The following is a 17,617-nucleotide window of genomic DNA, read 5'->3' as shown; positions in this document are numbered from 1 at the left end:
TTAGGGAAACTGAACCTAGATTTTTTTTCTCCCTCCCAGGGAAAGTGTCCTAGGCGTAAGATTAGACTGTAAAGGAATGCATCTGCTCCAAATTAGTATCTCATGCAAAATAAACTGCTTCCATAAAAAAACCTGAGGTACACACATGGTGTAACATACAGTGGTGATGAAGCACTCTCCAGAAAGACAGATAAGGATTTAAATTTGAATTTCAATTCCCTGAATAGAAGAAGCTGTGAACTGAAGTACCCTACCTCACTGTGAGTAGTTTAGCTACTGAGCTAAATGAGGGTAGAAGAGGAAACAGGCAAGAGGGCTGAATCAGGAGGAAAGTTTGTTTTCCATATTAAAGTCTAAATTCTTTAATTGCATAAATTCTGATGTTGCCTTGCACAGAGGTCCAGTTCCAGAGCCACTATGTATATGGGATTAGCCCCATAAGTTTATAGAGTGTATGTATTAATTGTACTTCCTCTTGCACAGCAATTTTATGTGACACTTAAGAACAAAGAAGGTTGGGGTTTTTTTTTTTCCTTCTCTCATAGCAGTTCCCTAAAATATCAGCTCTGACAATATTATTTATATTATACTTATAATGGCACAGTATTATGAATATTGTATTATTACTGTCACAGAGCAAAAATATCAACTGAAGCAATTGCATAACCTTTGAATAAACACAAGGCTTGCTGTTTCTCATATCACTTAGAATTACTGTTCATTCTCTTTAGCTAGAAGCAGAAGTTGAATGCTTATGAAGCCTTCACAGAATATTAGGGGTTGGGAAAGACCTCAAAAGATCATCCAGTCCACCTCCACTGCTAGAGCAGAGCTACCTAGACTAGATCATATAGGAATGCATCCAGGTGGGTTTTGAGTGTCTCCACAAAAGGAGACTCCACAACCTCCCTGGGCAGCCTGTTCCAGGGCTTTGTCACCCTCACAGTGAAAAAGTTTTTCCTTACCTTCATGTGGAACCTCCTCTGCTTCAGCTTGCACCCATTGCCCCCTGTCCTATCACTGGACATCATTGAGCAGAGCCTGGCTCCATCCTTCTGACACTCACCCTTGATATCTTTATAGACATGAATGAGGCCACATCTCAGTTTCCCTTTCTCCCAGGTAAAGAGACCCAGATCCCTCAGCCTTTCCTCGTAAGGGAGATGTTCCACTGCCTTCATCATCTTTGTGGCTCTGCAGTGGACTTTTTCAAGCAGTTCTCTGAGGTCCTTCTGGAACTGAGAGGCCCAGAACTGGACACAATATTGCAGATGTGGCCTCACCAGGGCAGAGCAGGAGGAGAACCTCTCTTGACTTATTAACCACAAGCCTTCTACTTACCTCTCCTGCAATCTTACTGAACAAAGGAGCTTCCCCTCCAGGCTGATAGAGTGTTAATTTGCCCTAAAAGTAGTCATGTAGGGATATAAAAGAACTTGTGTTTTGGCTAGATTTGCCAAAAGTGTTTTCCTGAAAAGTCTAAGAGAATGTCTCCTTTTGGAGTACCTTTAGTACTCAGGAAGAGGTTAGCGGTGTGTACCTTGCTGAAGCTGGAAGAGATCCATCATGTCTGGAAGGTCTCTGCATTCCTACTGACCTCAGCACTTGTCACTCTCAGTTCCAAGCTGAAACCTAAAAGACAAGAGGCAAAGGCATTCTCTATCAGCTGAACCAGTTACTTACTGGAAGAAACAAATGACACTACTCTTAGGGTTTTTTTCCCAAGCATCATATAAATAGCAGTCAGAAATAGTACAACTGTGAGCTTCTTCCTTTGTTGCAGGTGGAGAAGCTCAGGTATTTTGTGGAAACAGCAGAGCTGTGACTTCCCAGCACTTCAGCCAGCAGTCAAGCAAGGAATGGAGCTCAGCTCTTCAAAATTCAGCCACTCATGTATCGGCTAAGATTTCTTTCCCTTGGAATGAGAAGCCTGTCATGATTTTCTTACCAGTGTTCGGTCTGAGATCCAGCAGTTCCCAGTGGATAATTTTTCAACCAGATTAGAGTCAATGACATACAAATGAGAACTCTTCTATTCCATAGCAGAGCAAAAGTCATTATTTGCTGGAAACTGCAGTCTGCCCATTTCAGGAGGATATGAAACTGTTGGAGTGGGTCCAGGGGAGGCCATGAAGATGGTCACAGGGCTGGGGCACCTCCCCTATGGGGACAGGCTGGAACAGTTGGGGCTGTTCAGACTGGAGAAGAGAAGGCTTTGGGGAGACCTCAGAGCAGCCTTCCGGTACCTGAAGGGGCTATAGAAGAGCTGGGGAGGGACTGTCTGTGAGCCTGGTCACAGGGATTATGCAAAAATGGTATTAGTAGGCTTAGTTTCAGTGTTTTCAAAAGTGCTATACAGTAGCTACTGGAATACTCCAATTAGACCAGATGTCATAATGCCAAACTCTCATCCCAGCAGAGTACAACATTAAAAAAATTGTTACTTTTGTTTTTAATTTGCTACTCTATGGATGAGAGAAGTCCCATCTGCTTACTTTATTTTTAAATGAAAACATAAATGTTGTCCTGTGGTGACATTAGGCTCGATATTACATAGAGACAGAGACCCCAAGCAGCTACAATTTACATCTAACAAATATGTTTTCTTACATACAGCCATCTGCATGATAAAAGCAATGGATGTGTTTGTGAAGCTAATGTAAACAGGATTCAAAGTGTGACCCATTTTTGTGCCACTGTGGGAATAAGAATTACAGAATTTTAGGAAAGCCAGAACTATAATTTCTCCTATGGGACAAGGCTGGTCACACAGCATAAAGGGAAAATCAACTGCTGGAAAGATTAGATCTGAAGACAGTAGCAATTCAGCACAGCTAAAAGCATACAGCTTTTGAAGGATTCCTCAGGACTTCAGAACCACCTCTAAAATCTTAAACCTGCCTCTGATCCTCTGTCAGTGGGAGTTCTGGTTTCACAGCCCACTCTTGTAAAAGCATAGCTGAACACAACAGAGAAATGAAGAGACATACCCTTCTCAATTTGAAAGGGAAGGTGAAAAGATGATGGGGATATTAGAATGTTCTTTTGCTCACAAGCATGGCTCTTTGATTGCCAGTGGAAGCAAATAAAAATGAGCATGGCAGAGCAGTTTTCTGGAACTGCTATTAATGAAAACATCCTTTTTTTTTGTGGGGAGGAGGAGAGAGGAGGGAGCTGTCCAGCAAGAACAATTCTGATAGCCTCCTAATTGCTTGTGTGAAATGTAAAATGGAAAACAAGGGCAAGATCAACAATCAGACCCTAGCAAGAAGAAGAAGTTATTCAAAAGGGGAAGATGATCCTGTGCAAGCAGAGCTCTCTAATTATTATTCTACTGCTCAGGGACTGACCAGGCTAGAACAAGCCATATAGGAAGACTTGGGAATTGACTTAGTTCAATTCCAAAGGATTCAAATGATACCTCACTAAGGAATAAATTAACAACTCATTTCTTCAACCTCCATCGGTACTTTTACAACTTTCCCCTGTGTATATAACAACTTACATAGAAAAGCATAGGAACATTGAAAACATATCTAATGAACTTCTTACAGTTTAGGGGGAAGAAAAAGATGATTTTTATCTTTCTTCATATAATGAAGTAAAAGGAATGGGCTGATACCTTTGCAGGGTAAGCCCTTAGGTTTATCTTACCTTAGGCTTACCATTTAAAATAGAAAGTGCTTGATGGGTTCTAGGTTTCAGCTCCTGGTGAGTGACTTGAGACTTTAAAGCACTTCTAAAATGTGAGTTTTGCATTTGAAAAGGCCTTCAAGGTTCCTGCTGTAGAAAAAAATCACAAAAGATAATTATTTACTTCCACTCTGAATTATTTGTAAAGCATTCTGACTTTTCAGAGTGTGAGAGCACAACTGCCAGCCAGAGTGTTTTTGTCAGACCCAGTTTGAATGGAAGCCTTTTTGTCTGCAGTGAGCATTTAGCAGATGCCCAGAGATTAGGAACCAAGAATTTGCAACATATAATCTAGCTATGACTGGCTCCAGCTGGGGCTTCAGCAGCTCTTCTCTACTTTTTTGATTCACAAGATTTTATAGGAATTCTGCTCTTTACTCCCTGGGTATATAGTAAAAATTAATTCTTTGATACCCCCTTGTAGATGGACAGAACTGTAACTGCTGATTATTAATATCTTTAGAATCAGCAAATACTCAAAGACTTCCTTTCATGGAGCTATAGATTTCAAGGCCAGGAGAGCCTTGATCTTATTAGACTAAACCTTTATTAGACTAAACCAAACCAGGTTGGAAGAGACCTTCAAGATCATCATGTCCAACCCATCAACCAATCCAACCCACCCAAACAGCTAACCTGTTAGCTAACCTGATTACCTAAATTAGTCTGCTTCCTTTTATATCATTTTTCAGCCCTTCTACCTGCAGTTAGAGGTGCTCACTGGACAATTAGAAAATAACTTACACAAGGGCACAGGTATATGCTTTCATCCATATGTCTGCATGTATGGGCAGAGTAATGAAATCACTAGTCCCGTGATTTGGCAGTAAGTTAGTGAAATCACTAGCATTGGTTGGTAGAGTCTTGCTTTGCAAAACAAAGATTCAAGGACCTGGCAGAAGTCTTGCTTTCTCCTACCATTTCACTTTCCATTCCCTTTGTCCTTGGAGATTGTCATAATGCAGCTCTGTGCCTTTTCAGCTAGACTTTGCCAGATGTCTACTTTTTGCATGTATTTGGAAGAAGTTAAGCCTAATTTAATTGTGCCCCAATTCGAGAGAGCATCCCTATGCTGGCAAGTTGATTAAGCATGGTGGTAATTTTAATTATCTTCTTATCTCTCACTGGAGTGCAGTTAGTAGAGCTGATGAAGTTAACTCCATAGATAAATACCCTTTTTAAACTGGGGCCTCAAACAAGAAGGATAAAGCTTTCTTTTCAGCATCAGCAATTAGCCTTCACCTGTCTGAAACTGTTTCTTCTCCACTTCTCTATCCATCTGCAGGTCACTTCCTCAAGAGAGCCTGACATTACAGTTGCATCACCTGTATTACTGGCTGCTCTTTCCCCTGGTAGTTTTGCACTTGCCTGTGATTGACTGTTTCTGTTACCTGTGACAGTGCTAAGGTGGCTGCTCATGATTTGTTGGGGTTTTTTTTTGTTTGGTTTGGGGGTTTTTTTGTGTTTTGTTTTTTTTCCAGTTGTTTCCCTCTCCTCAGGACCAACTCTTGGGTGGGTTCAAGAGCAGGAGGCCAGCATTTGAAGGATCCAAGTTAGTGAACTGAAGGTTTGAGGAGATAGAGTGTTAGTTTGACAAGTCACACGCCTGATAGAGCCACCCAGATACACAAGGCTAAGGTTTCATTTAAGAATCAAGCACATTAAGCTGCCATTTTTGAGCAATGCATTTAAAGTGGCTTGTAACTCATTTAATTTTCTTTCTAAAAATACCCTGTCAGAAGCCTGTAGGACCAAGAGCAGCGTAATTTAAATGTCACTTTGCTTCCCAACAATGAACTTCAGATTCAGCCATTCTACTCCAGTGACAAAGCTTGCCTCTCTGCTAGCATGTTTCTGGTTATTTGGACCTGTTTTCAGCTGGGCAGGCACAGAAGCTTGAGTGCACTTTTTTATGCTTAATCGTCTGGGTTTTAATTAACACAAAAGAACAATAGCTTGGAGAGAACAAAGAGGAACTCCATAAATGAGAAGGTCATTCACAAAACAAAGGCAAAAGGTCCTTACTGTAACAGAATTGTAATATCCTAGTCTGCAGCATCTGAACTTGTCTTACATTTTATGAATATCAAGCCACTGCAGACTTTCTCTGCATCTCAGATTGTTACTAAATACAACAGGATTCTTGCTTGCCTTTTAAATGCACACACTCTGCATTCAGCTGCAGAGACATTCAACTTACCCTGATCTGCAACCTGGGAAACCATCTCAGAATAGTTCAGTTTAAGGTGGTACCAAAAATAGCCCCTGGGGTGTATATACATATGTATATATTTACATAGTCCCTCATGCCCCAGGAGATGGAAAGCTGGTTCTGGTGGTCCAGCAGCAAGATGCTGACTCATTTTCTTACAAAGCCATCAAGCAGACACAAGAAAGCTCAGCTTGTTCCCATCCAAGAACAGTGTGGGTAATGGCAAAATACTCTGCACATATTTCTAGACTTGAAACTGCTCATTTCACCCCAAAACACTTTATGAAAATCATTCACTTTAATCCAAACTATGGTTATTCAGGCATACCTAGGGTGACACACAGCCTCTGCTTAAACAGCAGAAGGAAATGTGTACCAGCTAATAGGGGTGAGTAAAGCAGAGTATTTCCTCCAGTGGCAATTCAGGCAGGAAGAATATCATTACTGACAGCACAATCTCACCTCTGGGATCAAACTTACAGTCCTGCCCAGCACTGAAATTGCCACATGAATTTCCTAAATTCCTCCATTTTGCATCTCATTTGCAGAAAACTACCTCCAGTTATACAAAGACAGAAGCATAGCCTGAGAGGCTGCATCAGGCTTGTGAGAGATTTTTTTTCCTAGATATTGATTCCTTGTTACAATTTCTGCAGCCCCTGAGATATCCTCTGAGATCCAGCATTAGAGTACTGGGCAGGCCAAATGTTGCTTCACTTATCAGAGCTGATGCGTTTACATCTTAAGGGAATATTGATCTGCAAATCATTTTTTTGTTGTTGTTTCAAGCAAGCTGAAACTCCAGAGAGGAGACAGGACAGCAAAGCCCTTTGCCAGTGCGTACAAGAGACATGAGAACAGAATAATATTGCTTTGAGAACTGCAAAGTTAATCCAACACCTGATGGGAAATGTAATGTGGAAGGTAAGCTCCATACACATGGCACCTTTCCTTATGTGAGCCTGAGCAGTGTCTGCTACAGCTACACATTTAAAATATCATTGCTGTGTATTTGTTTACCAAGGACTTCAGATGCTGGAAAAGAAAAGGGAGATGCTAAAGGATAAAGCCACTGAAGAGCATCTTCCCCTCTTGCTGGTAAAGAACTCAGAACAGGTGTTGTCAGCCTGTTATTGTTGTTATCAGCCACTATCAAAAGCAGTTGGCAATGCTCTCATCATGCAAAAATCCAAGCAGATTCCTCAACATATTCTAATTACTGTAGTGACACTTCTTGTGGGCCTAGATGACTACCTTATCACAGCAGACAGGTCTGCCTTCTACTGAGGGCTAAATGCCTGCTTTCTCTAATTGCACAGCTATCTCGCCAACCAAATTTAGAAGTCCCTATTTATTCTTAGCCACCTCACTCTTTAAACCTCTGAAGGTTATGCTGTTAACTCTTGCTTGCATTGTGATTATGTCCACCCCAGCTTTACCCCAAGACAGCAAACTTGCCTTTCCTTTCTGTGCACATGAGCACTTGGCCAAGGGATTCATCCGGATAGTGGCTTGTTCGGCTGGCTATGCTGATACCTATACAGGGGTGCTCATCAGGCACAGAAATGGTAATTCCAAAACACTATTTCTTTGTTCTTGTGCCCCAGAAGAAAAGGAACTTTCTTCTTATCAAACAGCTAAGGATGGTACAAGCTTTTCCAACCTGAAGGTCTGAATTTGATTCATGCTTATCCAAAGCAACCAGAAATCACTTCCAAAGATGCTGCCAAGTGCTAACTGTGGCACAGTTAATTGACACATGTTACTTCACTCAGAAACACTGAACATATCAATTATTTTCCTGATCTGGATCTGTTTCAAATAAGCTGGAGAGCAATACAAACTTCTCTTGATTTCAGCAGGCATTTGATCATATCCCTAAAATGCATATTATTGCTACTGAGAAACAAGCATTTATATACAGCAGCGTTTGCATAAAAGGAAACTATGTTTTGCTTTCAAAAGCACAGTGGTCAAGAAGAGTAACTGAATAGGTTTAGGAAGCCATAAGGAGTAGGCATATATTGCTGTAATTTCCATTCCTTATTCTGCTGTGCCCTAGATGGAATTTTACCTTTCTGATCAGACCATGGATTACCTTTCCAAATTAATCCCCATGTGCTCACGAGGTTCAATCAATGCAGAACTGCTCTCTACAACACTACCTAACTTAACACAAACATCCTTTGCAGACTATGAAACTGAAACCTGCAAGTTTTTCCTGTTGCATGGTTATGATAGAAATGTGATGCTCTGGTAGACATTGTATCTCTAACTTTAGCTAAGCTCAATTTAATGGAGTTAACCATGTGTGCTGATTTGGGCAAGTACAAATTCAGTTAAATTCTCTTGGTGTGAAAGTGAGCTTTAGAATGCTTTGAAAGTCACCATAAAGACACAATGAAATTATGGGAGTTCCAAAACTGTAGTTGTGCATCAAGAAAAAACACACACAAATCCCCCAAGCTTTTGAAAAGCTCTGAAAGCAGCAGGATCATTGATTTTTGTTCTCCATAAATAGAGCAGTCTTTGGGAGACTGAAACCTTTGGTTGCAAATTATAGTGACTTAAACATGAGATTAACTATATGCAAAATAAAGGCTGAATAATGATCATCATCCAGGCTGAGAGAACTGCAGTAATGGCATGAGGGGTTTATAAATGTATCTCACAAATACATTACTAATGTGCTTAGAGTGAAGAAAACGATGTGCTCCCATCCTGATTTTAAAGTCTGCCTTACTCCTTCAGTCAATCTTCTGTTACATAATTCAACATTCAGACTATATTTTATAAAGACACAAGTTGCACATCCTTCTTTGTTCCTAGAGATAAAAGTAAACCTACAATCATAATGTATGATCACTCCTGAAGTAGTTTTGGACCACAGATGGAGAAGGCATTAATTGCTTACTGATAATTTACACAGTTAGAAGATTGTGTCCCTTTTCGCTCTCTCTATTCTCAAAACAAACTGTTCTGTCACAACATGTATTTAAAATATTTTCCACTTGTGATATCTGTTTGTGCTAGTCAGTGAAGTCTCTTTGTATGAATGCCTTTCAATATGCTCAGCTACTCTCTTTCATCTCTTGCTGACTTAATGACAGCCCTGACACTAATATTACTGTTGAGCTCATTGACCAAGGACTTTATTGTGCATTATGGTAAAAGTTGAAACAAGTAGGTGATGCAGGCTGCATTCTGTGTACCAACAGATCTGCACAATAAAATGATGCCAAAATATATGAGGTGCCAGGCACTTTCCGTGCTCTGAGATCATGTAACCTTGAGTTCTAATTCCTATAATCACTACTACTATTTGAGATAGGGAAGCAGAGGAAAAGAAACTGCAGATTCTTTGAAAGACACATTGTAAGTTGCAGTCGAGTCACTAAATTTATGCTTGAGACTTCTTGGTTAGTAATAGTATCAGTGTTGATCATCTCTCAAGTTGCTGTTTTATTTTGGATTTCTATGATTTTTCTCCCACATCAATCTTTAATTTATTTGTTGTGAGGGCCAAGCAACCACAGTTCTAGCTGTGGAAAGTGCCATGTAAACACTTAACATGGGGGACCCAAGACTACTTTCCAGAGCAAAAGTTAATCAGCCCTGGCTGCCTCTTGTGTTGAAACGTGACCCAACTGCCAGTCAAGAAAGCCTCAGGCAGATGAGGAGGAGCTCTAGCAGACCCCTTGCTGTGGGTGACTGCTAGCCACTATGATGATGTTCATTTGGGGGCACACTCTCCGGCAATTCAGGCACAAACACTAAGTGCCAAATATAAATCTGAATCAATCCTCTGCCAATTCAGAAGAAAATTAAGTTAAAAAATGAGTTCTAGCAAACAAGCTACAGTTTAGGAAAACCCAAATTTCCATAGCAGAGGTGAGACTACAGTTCTGCCTATTACCAACCTTATTTTCGGATGTCCAGACTGAATGTAACTGAAGCTATCTAAGCTCTCAAAGTAAAGAATTCAGAGGAGGTGTTTTATGCATTCATACACAAAAGTACAATTGCTCCCCTAGAGCAAGAAGTTTTCATTTTTTTGAAAGATATCTGTAGGCTTACCCAGCTCTTTGAATCATCCCAGGCTGGTTTCTCTTCGCTTGTTACTCATTTTGACATCGCCTCTGAATTGAACACTGGATTCGGGGGATCTTCAGCATGGAGTGCCATTGTTCAACACTGGGGCAGAAGCTGGGCTTCCTGCTGAGAGAATGGCTGTGGCAGTTACATGTGCTGATCCAAAACACATTCACATGCATATATAACATGGAATAGCCCAAGAAAAAAGCCCACACAAACAAACCAGAAAAAACAACCTCTTTGGGCAGCTGAAGAAACAATGTCTGTAAAATTCCCATGCTGCAAAAGAGGCCACAATGGCTGCATTCTGTAAGGAACAATTAGAGGGATCTCTTCTGCCTACACGCACTTTTCAGCTGCAGCTTTAACATTGCATTTTTTGTCCCCCATTCCTGCTTTGGACACTTGAAACAGCAGTTTTTTTCCCCCCCCTTTCTCTTGTTTTTGGGGTTTGGTTTTGTTTTTTAAAGTTGACAACTCTTTATACATGCCTCAGTTTTTTTAGATGATTGTATAGCGCTTTCTAATTTATTTTGTTACCTATGTGGGTAAAATGAATAGTGAATGCTGACTTACTTCATAAACTTTATTAAGCCTTTGGGGAAACTTCAGTGTGCTCATATGGAGAGGCAATATAGAGCGTATCCATTGCATCAGGACACAGAAATTACAATTCTAAGCTAGAAACAAATGGTGTTCCAGAACAAGCAGAAGGAACAATGTTTAAGGAGTTAATAATGAACCACTTGTCTTCATTTTCAGATCCTTTAATCCTGCTATTGTGCAGTTTTCACACAATGTTAAATTGAATTACTGCATCATTTTTTACAATTTCTTCCTACAGTTGACCCAGTTTATATCAGGTTTGAAAACATTATCATTGCTTAAGGTTCAGAGATGCTGCAGAGTATTGCATTACAAGTCAATCAGTGCAGAAGTATTTTGATGTAATTTTGCTTTTGGATATAGAGGAGCAGCTATCCAAATGAAGGATGGTATTTCATTTTGTCATAACAATGTCACATAATGCAGCATGCCTTTTTTATACAATATGTATAGTCTCATTTTATTACATTTCTTTCTCTGTGTTTCTGATCCTAATAAAGTGAATCCTCAGTTTATGTCTTCCAGTGTTTTTATTAACTTGTAGCAGAAGAACTGAGAGAACTTCTAACATATAGCTTTTTATTGTTGTGCAGCAGATAGATTTAACCGGATACCACGCAAAAAAAAACCCCAAAACCTAAAAATGAATGCAATGTTTCTAAACATGATGGCAATTTTTAAATCCTCCAAAAGTCAGAAATCTCCTATGAGGAATTCTCCTGTTCTGAAGGGCAGTGCTTTCTACAGTTTGGTGCTTTTGTTTTGTTGTGGGGTTTTTTGTTTTGCTTGTTTGACCTAACCATTGTGCTCAGTTTAAATACCTTTTAAGCAATGTGTTTGAGGTAAAGCATTTCATTCTCTCAAGGTCATTGTTTATGCTTCAGGTGTTAATTTGTGTTGTTCTTGAAGTATTCTTATTATTGATAGTAGAGTCCTTGGTATATGCTATATTGAAATATTGCTAATGTATGAACTGTAACATTAAATTTTTAATCTAATCAATCAAATGGCATGCATATGCAGTAGAAGCTTGACTTTTACTAAGATTAATTACCATGTGCAGTGAAAACAAACTCTGTAAGGTGAAGTATTGCATGCACACAGACACACACAATGAGGAGAAAAGAAAAGAAAGTAAATTGTGCAAAGGGATGAGAACCATAATAAGTTAATGACTACTTCTGTCATTCAAAACATATGCATAGCCTTTAAGACAACACAAAACAAAGATTAAAAGCATGTTAAATCAACTATCTATTAAAGCATTTAGAGCTCTTCTCCAGATTCCACATGAAAATTATGCAATCTGTTGCAAAACTAAACACTTGTCTCCCAGATGGTGCTCAGAGTCTGTCTGAGCAAACACCCCTTCCATGCTCTGTGTAACAAACTGTGCATACTTTTTGTTCACCACGCTTCATTTTATGCATTTGAGGACATTTACACTGATCACACTATGTAGAGATGACTGAATTTGCATTGCAAAACCCAGTGATGTTGTATTTTTATATCTGATTGCAGTCATGAAGTGGGAGATACTTCATCATGGAAAATGGCAGTAGCTGGCTTTTCAGTGGCTGGAAGTTAGGAGTTTATTATGCTCACCACTGATACTGTTCTGGGTTGTAATTCTCACAGGTCACTGATAGTCTTCCATTAAATAATAAGTAGCTAATTGGTTTTTTTGAACTGTACTGCAAAGTTGAGCTTCTATGACAGTGTTTTGAGGCAGTGTTTTACCATGCCAAGTAATAGTTATGACTGAATTGGGAATAAGATTAAAAGTGCACTAATAGTTTCATAATGTTGTTAAAAGGTACATTATTCATGCACTAGGAACACAGGGATTACCCTTCTGGCTGAGACCATGGTCTAGCTGGAAACCTGTGAGTAGGCACTAAAGCATGAGGAAGTGTCTGCAATTGAGGAGGCTGCTACTAGGGGGGTTTGTTGTTCTTGCCACATCTTTTTCTTGGTTTCTTCTTGTAAAATGGAGATAATTGTAGTTCCATATTACACAAAGGGTGAAGATTAGTAAACTGCTGTTAGTGAATTACTCAGATATGTGGTGGGGACTAAATTTGTACCTGAGGTGAGCAGACATTCTTTTTGAGGAGAAGCCCACCCTGATTATCACTTATGAACAGTTTCTCCAAACTTACCTTGCAGACACAGCAAAGCAGTTCACCTTTTGGAAATCAGACAATTATCTGCTTTACAAAAAGCAAACAAAGAAATAACACCCCACCCCAAATTATAGGAGTATTCATTTGGTCTTATCATCAGGTGTCACATGTAAGTGTCCATGTTTGAAAAGGCAAAGGTACTCACATGGATAAACTCATTGTAAAGCTTAAGCAGCGAGGGAATTCAAAATACATTTCCCTGGTGAAGTTCCCTGCAGTATCTTTCTTTTGCCTGGTTCATTCTTTCAGCTCCTGTCACAGAAGAAGCACGTGTATTAAGTGAAAAGAAGAACTAAAAAGCACTTCATTTCTGTTAGTTTTTAATAAAGATCTAATTGTCCCCATTAATCTGAGTAACTTTTGTTAAACCCATAGAGGTTCAGAGAGATTTGAATATAACTTCCATATTTTGGAAGGTTGGAAATAAAGTTCAAATCAGATATGCAGTGCAGCAAAACTGCAGGGGAAAAGCTTAGCTGGCAAGACCTCGAAAGCTTAATTTTTTCATGTCTTCAAAATGCCAAGAGAAACTCCATGTGATGCATCAGAGCAGGGTCAACTCAAATATCAGATCAGGTCTTTGTCAGGTCAGATCCAAATACCATGAAGAACAGGTATTCCACAGGCTCTCTGGACAATATGGTTTATTGCTTTAGCCGTTTGTTCCTATGGAATTTGCCTTGCTACATCTGGTATCTGCTGCTTCTTGGCCTTCTGCTCTACATTTTGAGAAGAATATGGATCCACCATCTCAATAGCTCCCCTTTAGGCAGTTGAAAACAGCAGATCCACCCTTACCCATCTTTAGCTGTTTCTAGTCCCTGATCATCAAAGATGACAGTAACCTTCCAATGGCATCAGCATCTTTGGATGCATCTTGTCCAGCACCATGGACTTTCAGGCATTCAAAATGAGAATGGACAAGTCCCTGAGCAATCTGCTCTTGTTGACCCTGCTTTGAGGCAGTGAGGCCAGACTAGAGCCTCCCTTCAACCTCAACTATTCCAAAGTCCTGTGTCTATGTCCAGGTTATTTCAGTGGTTCCTGACTTTCTATTAAATCCACGCCGTGCTTGTACAAGTACATTTTGCATCCCTGAATAGAGCAGTCTAACCCTCCATAATCTGTGCAATATGATATGCCTGCATGAAATTTATGAAGTTGTAAACCAATTTCCTGTACTAATAACTACCTCTTTTCAGTCCTATTTATCCTCCTTTTAAAATTACTGCTCTACCTTGCTCTCTTCCTCTTGTCCTTGTCTTGCAAGATAGGGGAAAGAGGGGGAAAAAAGGGGGAGAGAGGGGAGGGAGGGAAAAAACCAAACCAAAATCTAACAAAACCACAGCAGCTCATAGGAGATAAAAGATACTTGGGGAGAATCCAAGATCAACAGACCAGCAAGCCCACTCATTGTTCTTTATCATTTTGGCTCTCTTCCAGCCCCTCTAGGTTTCTCTCTCTTTCCAAACTGCTTTCTGCATTCTAACATATGTTAGAGAAAGTACAATGATTTCAGAGAAAAGCTTTAATTTTCTAACAGCTTGATCTGTAAAAGAAGTTGTCCAGTTTGTAAAGGAAGAGATGAAGAGAGCTTATTGCTCTGTCTCTTTTCCATGTGTGTGTGTAAATTTGATCCATATGTGTATAGCATCGCTGAAGGAGCAATGGGTGCCTTTTGCATACAATTCACTAATTATGCCCACTGGCATGATTATGTGCAAAACTGTTTGGGTTTGGATGGCTCTGGCAGTACAGTAAGTATTTCAAATCCAGCACACATCAGACCTGCCAGCATCTTTATGGTGAGAAGCACAATTCAGCTTGGTATTTCTTCACAGAAATGATCTATTTTCCTAATGCAGCAGAGAGATAGCAGGGTGGTGGTCTAGGAAGGCATTAGGAAGGATGATCTTATCTGTATTTTTAGTAGATTCCAAATGTCATAATTTTTTAAAAATTACTGATAGGATCTGCATAGTTAGTAGAATATCACAGCCCTTCTGATCTGTGGGGCTATGGGTTGGAAACAAGTTTATAACTTAAGAGCTTAAGCCATAAAAGCTTAATTGATGTAATCATTATTGGAATAATTCTCCAAGTTGAAAAGAAAAAGGGCAAACTCTATCCTTGACACTACAGCTATCCAAATGCACCCTTTGCACAGCACCACTTGCTGTGTATCCAGGAGAAACAAGAAGCTACATAGATTGGCACAGTCTGTGCTCTGCCAGGGCATGAATGTACAAGGACGTTTTCAAGGGAAAGCTGCAGTCAGTCTGCAACTACTCAGGTGCGCTAGTCAGGCTGGACTGGTAGGGACAGCTCAGGAAACATTAGCACAGTTGTGAGGACAGCACAAGAGCATTCTCATCCCATTTAGAGGGAGCCTGGAAAGGACTAGCTCTTGCTGCTGATACTTTTGCTGCTCTGACCCATTCCTACAGAGTTATTTCAGTAAGGTTTTTCAGAGCTGGAAAAGGGCCTGGGCATCACAGACTTCCCCTGAGTACCTCTCATTATCAGAGAACTGTAAGCAACCAAGGAATGCAGGTCATGAGCTCAAGTGAATAGGCTACCATCTCATGCATGTTTTTTTTTCCTACAGCAAGATCTGGGGCAGGGACCTTTTCCTTTCTGTTTTTGTAGTTAAGCTGAAGGAAACTGATCAAGCAAATGAAAGCTGCATAAGGCAGATTATTTACATGTTTAGAGAGAGATGGAAGAGTATTTGTTCCAAAATATGACTTCAAACTTTTCTGCACATGGTGTTTAATTATTAAACTGTTATCTTTCTTCTTATTGAAAAGAATGTTTAAGTGTAAATGGGAGAGAGAAGCCCTGGCTGCTTTTAAATGTGTTGCAAGACATGCATCTTCAAGTTAAGAGGGAAGTTTATTAGCAGACCCTGACAGTGGTCTGTATTCTAAGGACTGTAATTGGAAGGAGGAAAACATATTGTAACTGATACAGGCAGATTTAGACCTGGTCCAAGTGGAAATAAATCAACTCAGTCGAGCATAGCACTACAACAGCTAAATATTTTGGTAATGTTTAAAGCTCTTGTGTATCCCAGCTAGCCCCATGCTTACCCTTTTAGGAGTTTTCCATCTGTAGATGCAAGAAGCTTTCACAGAGATGTATATTTAAGTTCTCACTTTGGCTCTGACTTTCCACTGGTTTTACTGCATGCCTAACAAAAAAACAAACCAACAAACAATCAGACAAAGTTGCTCATTTGACTTTCAGAGTCAGTTCTCAGTAGCTCTGGAGATCTGCTGGTTTGGGGGGCAGTTTGCCTTTCAATGCCAGAAAGTGCCCCTCACCATTTTAAATTATGGCATTTACTCTTCGCTGGTTCCAGCTCTGGGTGTATATAAATATTGGCAAAGGTGGGTGAAGAACAGATCAAAGATTTATGTTGGTTAGAGTTAGTGATAATTCTGGCTTTTATTTTGGGGCTGCTTATTTGTTCCCTGTAAAAGAAAATCTGCTTGCTACCCTGCTACCCAGTGCTGCTACACAGTTTCAGAGCTCTACAAGCAAGTCTAGCCAAAACGAGAATCCGTTCACATGGCACATTCTACAAGCTCTGGCCTGGTACTTCTGTGGCAGGAGACTAAAGAAAGTTTCCTCTGTTAGGAGTCTTTTTTTCACCACTGCTATAATACTTTGGTTACACAAATCTATAAATTTCTGTACATACAGATTGAGAATATGGTGGAGAGAAGAGGTACTTGTAAAAATAAACCAGCAATATGTTGCCTTGCCAAATGAATCATAGTTTGCCATGCCTTTGGATGGTGTGAATCATAAAGAGGTCACAGTGTGCTTGCAATTCTGCCAGCAGTTTGGTAGCTAAAGTCAAAGAGAAAATAAAATGTGAAGCAAGTAAGCTTGACAGACTTTCAGAAGGGAGGGATTTATAAAAGCCTGATTGCTAGTACTGGTAGCTGCATGTGATAAGCCTACCTCTATGTCTCTATTTACATATTAATTGTAACTCATCTGTGGTATAATTAAAGAGACTCAGCACAGGGTTTTAGCCAAACAGCAGTTACATCCACAATAAGCAGAAGACTTTCAAGGATTAGCACAGGGTTCACTTACAACACTGTGATGGCACTGGATGCCTTGGCTTTGGTGACAGGCAACTTTCCTCTTTAAGGCCTCTCACCACAGCTTTTCAGAGACAGATGAAATGGCTAAGATTTGAAGGAGAATAAAAGGAAACTGTGTAAATAGAACACCAGAGAAGGTAAAGAAAGGCATTTAAAATGAGGTGAATGTCTTGGTCAGTGAGGGAGACAATGTGATATGAGTCAGGCAGAAAGAGCACACAAAGAGGACAGAAAAAAGGATTGAATTCTACTGTTGTGGTTATGTCCATAAGAACCTGATGGTGCTGATCCAATGTATAATTGTACATGCCCATGTACATGTGGACTTCATTCTGGCTATTTCTAATTTGACAATTTACAAAATTATGGCTTTGTTCTTTAGCCAAATGGCTAACCTCCTTCTGTAGTCTATCCACTCCAGATACTGAGGAGAGGAGACTCAAGGAAAGGAGACTCGGGGAGGGGAGACTCGGGGAAGGGAGACGATAAAAAGATCATTCTGTGATCTATGATCTATTTATCTTAGCAATAGACAAAGACATCCTTTCTTTTCACTTTAAAAGGCTAGGATATTTATGGTAATCAGTATTAACTCCCTTAATTAACATTCTAAAAATATATTAGAATCAATTCTACATGCAAAGTCAAACCTGAATGCTCTGGGGAGGGGCAGGGTTAGCAGAACTATAGTATCCATGACTCTT

General features: G+C 39.9%; 2 long non-coding RNA genes across 4 annotated transcripts in view; one reads left to right on the top strand and one right to left on the bottom strand.

Annotated features, from left to right (window-relative positions):
* Positions 1-11,121, top strand: part of LOC137452828 (uncharacterized) — a 193,718-nt gene extending 182,597 nt beyond the window's left edge. The window contains exons 10-11 of the long non-coding RNA XR_010990172.1: positions 6,695-6,829; positions 10,005-11,121. This is a non-coding gene — a long non-coding RNA (uncharacterized lncRNA). The remainder of the gene's footprint in view (positions 1-6,694; positions 6,830-10,004) is intronic.
* Positions 1-16,993, bottom strand: part of LOC137452829 (uncharacterized) — a 119,602-nt gene extending 102,609 nt beyond the window's left edge. For 2 of the 3 annotated variants that reach the window (XR_010990175.1, XR_010990173.1), the window contains exons 1-6: positions 16,903-16,993; positions 15,885-15,985; positions 12,938-13,044; positions 9,983-10,123; positions 3,655-3,783; positions 1,541-1,632 (exon numbers count right to left, since the gene is read on the bottom strand). This is a non-coding gene — a long non-coding RNA (uncharacterized lncRNA). Of the gene's footprint in view, positions 1-1,540; positions 1,633-3,654; positions 3,784-9,982; positions 10,124-12,937; positions 13,045-15,884; positions 15,986-16,853 lie in introns of all 3 variants that reach the window. The other variant, XR_010990174.1, reaches the window with a different exon arrangement.
* Positions 16,994-17,617: the final 624 nt, after the last annotated feature.

The sequence above is a fragment of the Melanerpes formicivorus genome, unplaced genomic scaffold, assembly GCF_026170545.1.
Source record: "Melanerpes formicivorus ecotype bairdi unplaced genomic scaffold, bMelFor1.0.p_v2 SCAF_59, whole genome shotgun sequence".
Taxonomy (NCBI): domain Eukaryota; kingdom Metazoa; phylum Chordata; class Aves; order Piciformes; family Picidae; genus Melanerpes; species Melanerpes formicivorus.
This window is presented reverse-complemented; position numbering and strand designations above follow the sequence as displayed.